This window comes from Leptodactylus fuscus, chromosome 6 (assembly GCF_031893055.1).
Source record: "Leptodactylus fuscus isolate aLepFus1 chromosome 6, aLepFus1.hap2, whole genome shotgun sequence".
NCBI lineage: Eukaryota > Metazoa > Chordata > Amphibia > Anura > Leptodactylidae > Leptodactylus > Leptodactylus fuscus.
In genome coordinates, this window is record NC_134270.1 from 104,618,760 (window position 1) to 104,630,187 (window position 11,428).

At 42.9% G+C, this 11,428-nt stretch overlaps 1 pseudogene; it reads right to left on the reverse strand.

Annotated features, from left to right (window-relative positions):
• Positions 1-3,873: 3,873 nt before the first annotated feature.
• Positions 3,874-5,613, reverse strand: LOC142209614 (ammonium transporter Rh type A pseudogene; annotated as a pseudogene).
• Between the last annotated feature and the right edge of the window lie 5,815 nt (positions 5,614-11,428).

Sequence of the window (11,428 nt, forward strand, 5' to 3'; positions counted from 1 at the left end):
GTGCAAAATTGTGTTTGCACCATAGCTAGCACCAGAATTTTGTTTAAGAATCACTACCCTGTGATAGCAGGGGCACACATGTTTTAGCTCGTCTCCTAAGGGATTTTTTATGGTAGATAAACCTATTGGTTGTCAGTGAGCAAATGTGGAAGATATGATGCAGGAGGGGAGGGAAGGAAGGAGGAAATGTAGAGAGCGGGAGAGGAGGTGGTGAGGTCATAAACCTGCCTGAAAATTGAGAAAAACAAGCGGAAAAATAAAGATCTATAATTAGTTTGTGGGGGTCAGTGAGGGAGACGAAGCGGGACAATAGTCTGAGACGATAAGGGAAACCTGGGTGTTATGTACAAGGGGTTAGTGCAAGCAACAGGGTGAAGATGAGATATTATTACTGTTTCATAGGGATTGTTACACTGTATATATCAGTGGCTTAAATTCAGAGAGCCTTCATTTAATAACATGGCAAAGTGCCTACAAATAGAAGTCTCTTTGCCACTGCCTGTTTGAATTTTAGAGAGATTTTCTTCAATTCCTTGTTACCTATCCATTACTAGCTCAGTTTGGTGATCCGCAGTATTGTTGCTGTTGTTGTTCACAGTGTTTGTCACTCTGCAGCATTGAGTGGGTACACTGACCATTTGGGCTACTATGGGACCCTTGTGAGAGCTTTGGTCCTCGTATAAACCAGTATAAAAAAAAAAAAAAAAACACTCCCTCAATTGTGGTTTCTTGCAGAAAAGTATTAGGACCATTTCCTAGAACGTACCACATCATCATATGTGCACCTAGCCCCTTCTTGTATATGGCTTGGTTGATGTGATCTTTCACTGAAATGACACTTTCTCTGTCAGCTGTGTGTGTTAAAGCATTAGCAGTGTTATCTCTAGCATCATAAAGTTTCAGGATTAAAGTAGATATGTTTAGATAACCAGCTGCACCACAAGTTAATCTGTAACCACCAAACGGCATGGAAAAAAACAGAGGGGTCTGCGCAATCAACAGGTAATGCGGCCATAACACTGGTCATTCAGCTTTCCACAGACCCTGAATGGTCTGTAACTAAATCAGCATTGCAGTGGACCTGACAGGGACAATAGAAAGCTAGGTGACACCCCCTATTGTTCACGTGAGAGTGGTTCAGGGGCTGACTTTTCCTGGCGGTTCATCCAGCTCTATACAGGGTATTGTGTTTGAGATCAAATACATGGAAATGTATAAAAACTGTTCCAAAGGAAAATGTGTGTAAAGTAAAAAATATTCCAGTGGTAACCATGCTGGACTTGTATCTAAAGATGACACAAGAAAAATTATCAGAGGATCACAGCTAAAATGTCACACAGTCATTTGTATATACTAGTATGTCATATAATAGTTGCTTACAAGAATTCTACCGTATATTAGAACCAATCATCTACACAGTAATATTGAATCCCTGACAACTGAATTTTATGTAATTGATTTTGTGGTTACTATGGTATCTGACAAGAGGTGGGATATGAGTGAATGGTCATTTCTTAAGATTACAATGTTGGAAGCAAGAAAAATGGTGAAACATGATAATCTGAGTAAATTAGACAATGTTAATGGGCTAAATTGTAATGGCTACATGACTGGGTCAGAGCATCTCCAGAACAGCAGGTTATGTGGGGTGTCCTATGGTATGCAGTGGTTATAACTTTGTATACAAACAGGGACTAGTAAGCCAGTGATAGGGTGAAGGATGCTCAAGGCTCATTGATATGCATGGGGAGAGAAGGCAAGCCAGTCTGGTCATATCCCACAGACAGTGGAGTAACTAGGAATAGCTGGATGGCTGGGCCCCAAGGTGAACATTTGACATGGACCCTTTATCCCCCGACAGACCCAACCACTCCCCTCCGTGCACAAACCGCATTCCTGCACACAGTGCTATGCCCCATAGTGGACCCCTGCGCAAAGAATTTTGTTGGCTGATGTTGGCCATCTACAATGATGGACCAGACGTCACGTGAGCCAGGCTTGCATCGCGACGCATAATGACGCAGGCCCAGCCCACGTGACGTCTGGGACGTCATCAAATTGGCCCAAAAGCTTCTAGAGCGCAGGAGAGGTAAGTAACAGTGTTTTTTTTTATGCTCTTTCACCTCTCCTAGCACTCCAAACATTATACTCCAGGGTCCGCTAATGATAGCGGTGTTTGTGCAGTTCGCGGGCCCATGGCCTCACTTACTAATCCCCTCTCTTGATTCCAGTCGCCTTCGTAGAAGGGGAAGCGTTGGCGGCTGTGAGCATGAGCAATGGTCGGTAAGTAAATAAGGCCCGTTAACTCCAGCAGGTAACAGCCTATTGAAAAAAAAAAAAAAACCATCAGGGACCTGCCGGGCCACCAATGTCCCGGGCCCTGTGCTACCCTGGTAATTACGCCCCTGCCAACAGAAATATCACAGAACACATAGTGCATCACAGATTGCTCCATATAAGACTACCCAGCTGCAGACTGGTCAGAGGGGTCATGTTGACCCTTGTCTACCACCAAAAGCACATACTGTGAGCATGCAAGGCTCACAACTGGACCATGGAGCAATGCAAGAAGCTGACTCGGTCTCACAGCCACTATGCTATGGATGGAGCCATTTGTCACTGTGTTCTTACGGAACCAGTATCGGGATGTGTAGCTAAAGTTTTGGTGCTAGTTGACACAGGACCCTCAAAAGTTATGTGAAGTCAAAGCTGTTTTGCCAGCACAAGAGGTACCTATGCAGTATTAGGTAGGTAGTTTTAATTTAATTGTATGGCTTTTCGGTGTATGTAAATTGGATGACATACTGACCAAAATAACAGAATGCATGAGAACTGTCAAAATAAGGTTGTACCTCTAGAAGTGCCATGAGGACAGTAAAAATGTCCAGGCATTGAGGTTAGGCATCATTATAGTGGTACAATTGCCATCTGTCATTGTTATAGAAGCACTCTGTCTGTTACTTTTATGAAGGCACGGTAGATTGGGTAGCCATATGCTATGGGGACTTTGTGACCATCGTGATTATGAGGGAACTGTTGAAAGACATGGGTGACCCCACAGTTACTAGTCTTATGAGGACTCTGTGACCTGATGGCAAATTGAGAAATAATTGGATATTGAGATAATTTAGCTGTCTCTGCAGAGACTCTGTGGTTGCAAGTCTTAAGGTGACTCTTAATTGGATGGCTATGGGTTATGAGAACATTGTGGAAAGCTATTGATCATGACTCCTTGACTGTCCCTGTTAATGTCCCTTTGTATTCCATTTATATGGTGGGATTGGATGGGTTAAACTTTCTCTAACATTTCTTTTTTATTACCCTAACCTAAAATGTCTAGGATAGTGGCAATATTGTGTGGCTTCACTTGTGTGGTCATTTTACTATATTTAGTCCCTACTGGCATAAGTCAAGAGTATTAGTAGATGTCAACTTTTAGGATATAAACCTGTATTGTTGATGACCAGGTAATATAGGGACATGGTCAACATTTCTGAGGACGGGGCTTATGCATGGTAAAAATGTGCCATGACACCTCTATGTACACTGTCTGTTCTTAAGGATAGACAAGTAAAATCTAAATAAGTAGGGATTACTAGGCTATAGGGAAATTGCATATCAAGTCCTACTCGAGACATGTAGATGATCACACTCACTTTACATTGATGTCTTAATAATATGGATAATGAATAATACAATATAACACACATTTTATACATTTATGAACACACTGACACTAGTAGTTTATATTCAGACATGCATTTATCTATGACACATTTACCTATTTATCCTCCAGTTAAATGCCTATATTTTGAACACTACTTTGCATTCACAAAGCCCCTCCACCAGTCTGGCTATTGAGTCATACCTGCTAATATTCAGAATCTGAGATCTATGATGCTATATACTGGAATCCTCTCACATTTGCTTGGAGAGAATACTATAATTACTTGAGAATTTCTGTGGTGGTAGAGAGAATGACAATGTTCCTTGGTATCACTATATATATATAACAATGCTGCTACATGTAGAGGGTCCATTAAAACAACAGCATAGGTTTGAGCAGCATGGACTCAAAAGCTCAGATCTAGAATGTACTATCAAGTGTATAAAAACAATGAAGAGATGGGCTTATTCAAGGATCTTGCAGGGTGATAGATACAATACAGTTATTATATATGCTTCAGTGGTACCAGCAAGCGCTCCTGCAATTTGTCATTTGACATCCATTTGTTTCCACTGTCTTCAGGAACTTGAAAATACAAGTGGTCATCAAAAAAGTGATCATAAGACGGATGCACAAAACAAGGCAATCTCATCAACAATCCAGTTATATATCCGCCAAATAATGACACCCCAAAGGTTACTCCAAGGGCTGCAGCCTGCATCAGTGCCTGACCCTGTGCCGTCCAGGTTTTTCTATCTCCAAGAATCCCCAGAACGAGCTGTTGTCCCTCCAGACCATTGTTGTAGAGAGTATCATGTAGACTTGATCCGTAAGTATCAACAGGTCCAAGCAATATGACCACAATGCTTCCAATAGTGCCAATGATACCCGGCAGGCCATGCAGATTATGGATCCCACATTGGTCTTGCACTTTTATCTTCTTGGCTAACAAAGGGCTTAGGTATTGAAAGCCTAGTGTGCAAGACACAGAGGCTAAGCATCCAATGCAAAATGCCCCTCCTGGACTTATTTGGTCTGCCAAAATCCCAACAGCCACTCCTCCAGCCAAGGAGGCATTTTGGAGATGTACCAGGCTTATCCGACCCTGTTTGTCAATAAGGCTGGAAGAGGCAAATGTAGTGATGGTCCCAGAACTTAATGCCAGGAAGGTATTCACGATGGCCCGATGTTGAGCATCTCGAGACTTGGCCAGGACAGAATTGAAGCTTGGCCAGAATATCCACAGAAAGATAGTCCCCAGGAGGGACAATAGATCAGAGTTTGAGGTTGTGACTTCTTTAATGTGTCCTTTTCGTAGAGATGGTTGATATAGGATTTGGGATACTCCCAAGCCAAAATAACATGAGAAGATATGGATGGCCACTGTGCCTCCTACATCAATAATATGGAAATATTCATTGACCAGCCAGTCATTGACCACAAAGAGTGGGATTTCTATGGCTGAAAGGAGAAGCAACTGTACAGGGCTAGTTCTTCCTAAAACAGCACCAGCTGAGATAAGAGCTGTGACAGCTGCAAACTCTGCCTCTAGAATGTTATTCAGCCGTAGGAGGATCACTCCATGCCTATAGTGGTAAAAGAATCCTTGAACAACCATGGACCACTGAATGGCAAAGTTTGCAATTAAAAAGTTAATGGCAATTCCACCAAAGCCATAAAGTTTCAGAAATGACAACATGAGACCTAGCCCAGCAAACAACATGATATGGACATCCTTAAAGAGAGGAAAGATGGTATCCAGGTCATTTTCTCCTGCTGTCGTAGTCACATTGGAAGTATTAAAATGGCTGAAAGGGTCTTCAAAGTTGAAGAACAAAATGAAGATAGCTATGAAGGTTCCTTGTAGAAGAATAAGGAGGACGGGCAGTTGGCACCGTAGACTTGGTGAGAAAACAATGGACATTATGCATACGACAGATTTTGACTTGCTCCTCTTTCATCAGCAACTTGTAGCAGCTTTAATTCTTGTGCATAACAACAGCCCAAAGGTTCTTTTCGCTGACTGGCTGCTTCTCCTGTCCTATTACAGGGCTCTGATTCTGAGTGCGGTGACCTTTGTGCAGTAGTAATATACGTTGCTTAAATATTACCTTTTATTAGCATGTTACAGGCTGTGTTTACATTCAGACCTTGGCATTGAATGCACTGCTGAGCAGCGGAGCTCCAGGCTGTAGCCAAGCATTGCTTCACCATGAACACACACAAGAAAGCCAAATAATCAGATTAGTATTGAATTTACCAAGACTTGTGGCATTGAGCGCTATGCACGAAAAGAAAATCCTAGCTGCTTCTTTTCTAAATAACACCTGCTCATGGGTTGTAGAGTATATGGTGTTGCAGCTCAGGTAATTGACATGAATGAAGTTGAGCTGTAGTGCCAAGGACAACCTGTAATCAGGAGTGGTGCTGTTTTTGGAAGAAAGTCATGATTTTTCTTTTCCTGTTTAAGTCCTTTAAAGGAAATGTCAAAAGAACAAGACACTTCTCACCAGAGGTTTGTATGTCTACTAGTTACATTATGGTTTCTACATTGTAGCAACACATCTTCCTATTCTTATTTTCATAAAAAGTTAAGAAAGTTGAAGACTTTCATTGGGAATGAGTGGTCATGGACAAGGTACCCACTATCATGTGACTAAGGTCAGCCTGGGAATGAGAAAACAGAGATCACAAATAAGGGGTTTCTACATTTTTTGATACTGCAGAATGCTTGTCAGATCCTTATCAGAGAGGTGTTAGGGTAACAGTACAATAGCGCTGAATAAATAAAGCGAGTTTGTCAGAGTTTTATTGTATTATCTATTCTCAGAGAATGTAGACATTCCTGTTTGTCTGCTCTTTGCAGTGGTTGCTGCCTTCTCTTTTCTTCCATTGTCCGGGCCACATAGCGCACCTTGTGAGTTGGATACTAAGACAAATCATATGACTCTGTATTGTTTCCACTTGGAGCATATTAGCTATGAAGTACATTAAAATAAAATTTTATGGAGCATCTGCATGGATCTGTTTCGTGTCTGCACCCTGTTTTACAGTAAGAATTTTACTGTATCTGCCACCAGAAGAAGAAGTATCTCACAAGTGTAGCAGACAGTCTCTCTCACTGTACTGTTTGTCTGCTGGAAAGACGCACCAAACCACAGATGCCTTGTATTTTGTGATCTGTGGCCCGGGACTGCATCTGTGATGAAGTGACCTGAGGCAACGCTTCATGACACAAACTGGGGAATGATATTCTTTTTTTTAATCGACTGCTTCCAATTGTATTATTGCAATAGGTAGCAACCAATAATTTACTCATCTATCCATGCTTCTCTCCAGGCCGGGCTCCCATGCCTGCTTGCCTGCCTGTTGGCGGTGCTGCATGTTGCGTCACAACATTGAAGAATGTCAAAGAGCCATATTATATGTTGAGGGATAGTAAGCAGTAATGTAAGTACTGCTGTTAACTAATCCCTGTTCCTGCTCATGGCCATCTTCCCCTTCTGCCCTCAGGGGTGCCCTATGCATTCCATATCACATCCCTGGGGCCTCCTGGAGGGAAGAAAATGAAGCTGAGGTGGCTGTGACCAGGAGTTGGGAACCGTTAGTAAGGCTGCAGCAACAGTATTTGTTGGATGAACCCCAACAAATACTGTCATTACTGTTCTCTGGGGTCTCTACAGACCCCAGAGTATAACGATCAGAGGTCCAGGGGAGGTGTTCAAACATAAAAAACAGTGTTACTCACCTCTCTGGCTCCATGAGTCTCGTGACTCCATGCTGTTTTCAGCTTCTGTACATTGTTGGCCAAAAGGATTGGCACCCCTGCAATTCTGTCAGATAATACTTGTTTTCTTCCAGAAAATGATTGCAAGCACAAACTCTTTGGTATTAATATCTTCATTTATTTTGCTTGCAATGAAAAAACACAAAAGAGAATGAAAAAAAGTCAAATCATTGATCGTTTTACACAAAACTCCAAAAATGGGCCGGACAAAAGTATTGACACCCTAAGCCTAATACTTGGTAGCACAACCTTTAGACAAAATAACTGCGAACAACCGCTTCCAGTAACCATCAATGAGTTTCTTACAATGCTCTGCTGGAATTTTAGACCATTCTTCTTTGGCAAACTGCTCCAGGTTGTCCCTGAGATGTGAAGGGGGCCTTCTCCAAACTGCCAATTTGAGATATCTCCACAGGTGTTCTATGGGATTCAGGTCTGGACTCATTGCTGGCCACTTTAGAAGTCTCCAGTGCTTTCTCTCAAACCATTTTCTAGTGCTTTTTGAAGTGTGTTTTGGGTCATTGTCCTGCTGGAAGGCCCATGACCTCTGAGGGAGACCCAGCTTTCTCACACTGGCCCCTACATTATGCTGCAAAATTTGTTGGTAGTCTTCAGACTTCATAATGCCATGCACACGGTCAAGCAGTCCAGTGCCAGAGGCAGCAAAGCAACCCCAAAAGATCAGGGAACCTCCGCCATGTTTGACTGTAGGGACCGTGTTCTTTTCTTTCAAGGCCTCTTTTTTTTTCTTCCTGTAATCTCTATGTTGATGCCTTTTCCCAAAAAGCTCTACTTTTGTCTCATCTGACCAGAGAACATTCTTCCAAAATGTTTTTGGCTTTCTCAGGTAAGTTTTGGCAAACTCCAGCCTGGCTTTTTTATGTCTCTGGGTAAGAAGTGGGGTCTTCCTGGGTATCCTACCATGCAGTCCCTTTTCATTCAGACGCCGGCGAATAGTACGGGTTGACACTGCTGTACCCTCGGACTGCAGCGCTGCTTGAACTTGTTTGGATGTTACTCGAGGTTCTTTATCCACCATCCGCACAATCTTGCGTTGAAATCTCTTGTCAATTTTTCTTTTCCATCCACATCTGGGGAGGTTAGCCACAGTGCCATGGGCTTTAAACTTCTTGATGACACTGTGCACGGTAAACACAGGAACATTCAGGTCTTTGGAGATGGACTTGTAGCCTTGAGATTGCTCATGCTTCCTCACAATTTTGCTTCTCAAGTCCTCAGACAGTTCTTTGTTCTTCTCTCTTTTCTCCATGCTCAATGTAGTACACACAAGGACACAGGACAGAGGTTGAGTCAACTTTAATCCATTTCAACTGGGTGCAAGTGTGATTTAGTTATTGCCACCACCTGTTAGGTGCCTCAGGTAAGTAACAAGTGCTGTTAATTACACAAATTAGAGAAGCATCACATGATTTTTCAAACAATGCCAATACTTTTGTCCACCCCCTTTTTTATGTTTTGTGTGAAATTATATCCAATTTGGCTTTTTGACAATTCTTTTTGTGGTTTTCCACTGAAGACAAATTAAATGAAGATAATAATACCAAAGAATTTGTGATTGCAATCATTTTCTGGAAGAAAATGAGTATTATCAGACAGTATTGCAGGGGTGCCAATACTTTTGGCCAACACTGTAGGGACGTCCCAAATGTCATGTGGGTCAGGCTGGCATCAAGACCCATAATGAGACCGATGTAACCCATGTCTGTGACATCATTGATGAGGCCAAAAAACAGCAGGGAGTTGTGCCTGAGCGCAGGAGAAGTGTATACCACTTTTTTATGTTTTCCATTCCTCTAGGCCACCAATCAATATACTCTGGGGTCTGAAAAGACCTCAGAGTTTAATAATAGTTTGTGGGTGGAGTCTGCTGAATCCAAAATGTTTGAAATATTTGCAATGAACACCGTAGGGACCATGATGGGACATGACACTGTGTGAAGGGGCTGCTATGGAACATTATATTGTGTGGATGGTCCGCTATATGACATTATACTGTGTGGAAGAACCACTATGATATTATACTGTGTGCATTGGCTGCTATGGGATATTGTACTGTGTGCACGGTCCGCTATATGACATTATACTGTGTGTAGGGACCATGATGGGATATTATACTGTGTGGAGGGACCACTGTGGGACTTTATACTGTGTAAAGGGGCCGCCATGGGATATTATAATGCCTGGAGTCCACTTTGGGACATTATAGTATGGGTAAATGGCGCGTTATACTGTGTGGGTGCCAAGAAAGGGGACACTAAGCCATTGAGAGGACCAAGTCAAAAATTTACTGGGGAGTGCTCTGAATCTTCTCAGAATAAACAGCTATAGGGGTCACAGTGCTCGCCCTTGCAACTGGGCCTCTAAACCAGGCGCCTCATAGGCCCCCTCACCACATTACTGTCTCCAGGTGTCTCCTGGAAAGTGCTGATGTGGCACCCGACTGTGCACCTCTTTTAATGGCCTTCCAGTCATGCTGCCTCCCACTGTATGGTATTGGTTGCAGTATTATAGTTCTTTTGACAGGGTAGCCGGCAGGACAATAGAAGAAGTGCACAGCCGGGCACCACATCAGTGCTTTGCAGTAAAAAGAGCCCGGACTATATGTGATGTAATTTTGGGCGGGGAAAACTATTACCTGTGGGGGTCACCCAGGAGTGAACCTAGCCTCTTTGCTGCCTGAGGCTGACCATAGAAAGGCGGCCATCTTCGCCCCCAAAAAAATTGAGTTTACATGCTACTAGCTTCACACGCTGCTATTGTTGCACAATATACAGTACACAATACACAAAGTTACAAAACAGTGTATAAGAATTCTTCTTACTGTATTACTTCAGTATCAGAGATCAACACCATGGCATTAAAAATGAAAATAACTTCACACATCTTCCGCTTGGATGATCAATGAGTCAACATGGCCCCCATTTTCTAGGAGTGCGCAAATAGCCGAGTACTAGACTTCGGTTACTTTTGGCACCCCCATTGAAGTGAATGAGAGTGTGGGTTTGTCCATCCACCAAGTGATATGTCTATATTCAGTCTGCCTGTGGTCAGGATGAATTTCCACCCAGTCCCCCCCCCCCCCCCCCCAATTTTTAGGCTCAGTGGGGTCTCAGCAGACAGTCCCATAACAATCAGGTATTTATCCTCAATATATTAGGTGAATACAGTGCAGTAACATTTAGTGACTCACAGGTGACGTCTCTGACTAATCGCTCATATTTCCATTCTCTTCTCTTTGGACCACCATGACCACTTCATTCAGTTGTAACTTGTCTCTGTAAAGTTTACAACACAGACATCTTTGGCTCCTCACTTTTCCAGGCACCTGACCCACATTCTCCTCTCCTCTTATTGATGATCTGTCTTAAGGATAGATTAATAAAAATGTGCTGGAATATCCCTTTAATATAGTCCAGTTGCCATCTTAAAGGGGTTGTCCAGGATAAACACTATTTTTTTAACATGAGGTTGTGGAAGGTTCTCCAGTGGCTTTTAGGGCTTTCCATTCCTGCTGCCCTGGTGTTTTTTCTTCCAGCAGAAGTCCCATGTCAGTGACCTCAGTGGTGGGGACTTCTGCCAGAAGAAAACACTAGAGCAGCAGAACCAGACTGCAGTGGGAGACATTGGAGCACACCGTATTATGGACAATAGTGGCCTCCTGCACACAATATTATGCTCCACAGCAACCCCATGATATTATGTTCCATAGTGGGCCCCTCACATGGTATTATGTCCTATAGTGGACTATATATACTCTATTATGCCTCAAAGTGGCCCTTGCACACAGTATTATGCCCCATAGTGCCCCACCCCAGAGTATAATGATGGGAGGTTCAGAGGAGGTGACAAATATAAAAAAAACAATGTTACTTACCTCTCCTGGGCTCAGGCGCACTTCCTGCTGCTTCCAGATCTCTTCAGTGTCAGTTCGGACATCACATGGTCCAGGCCGT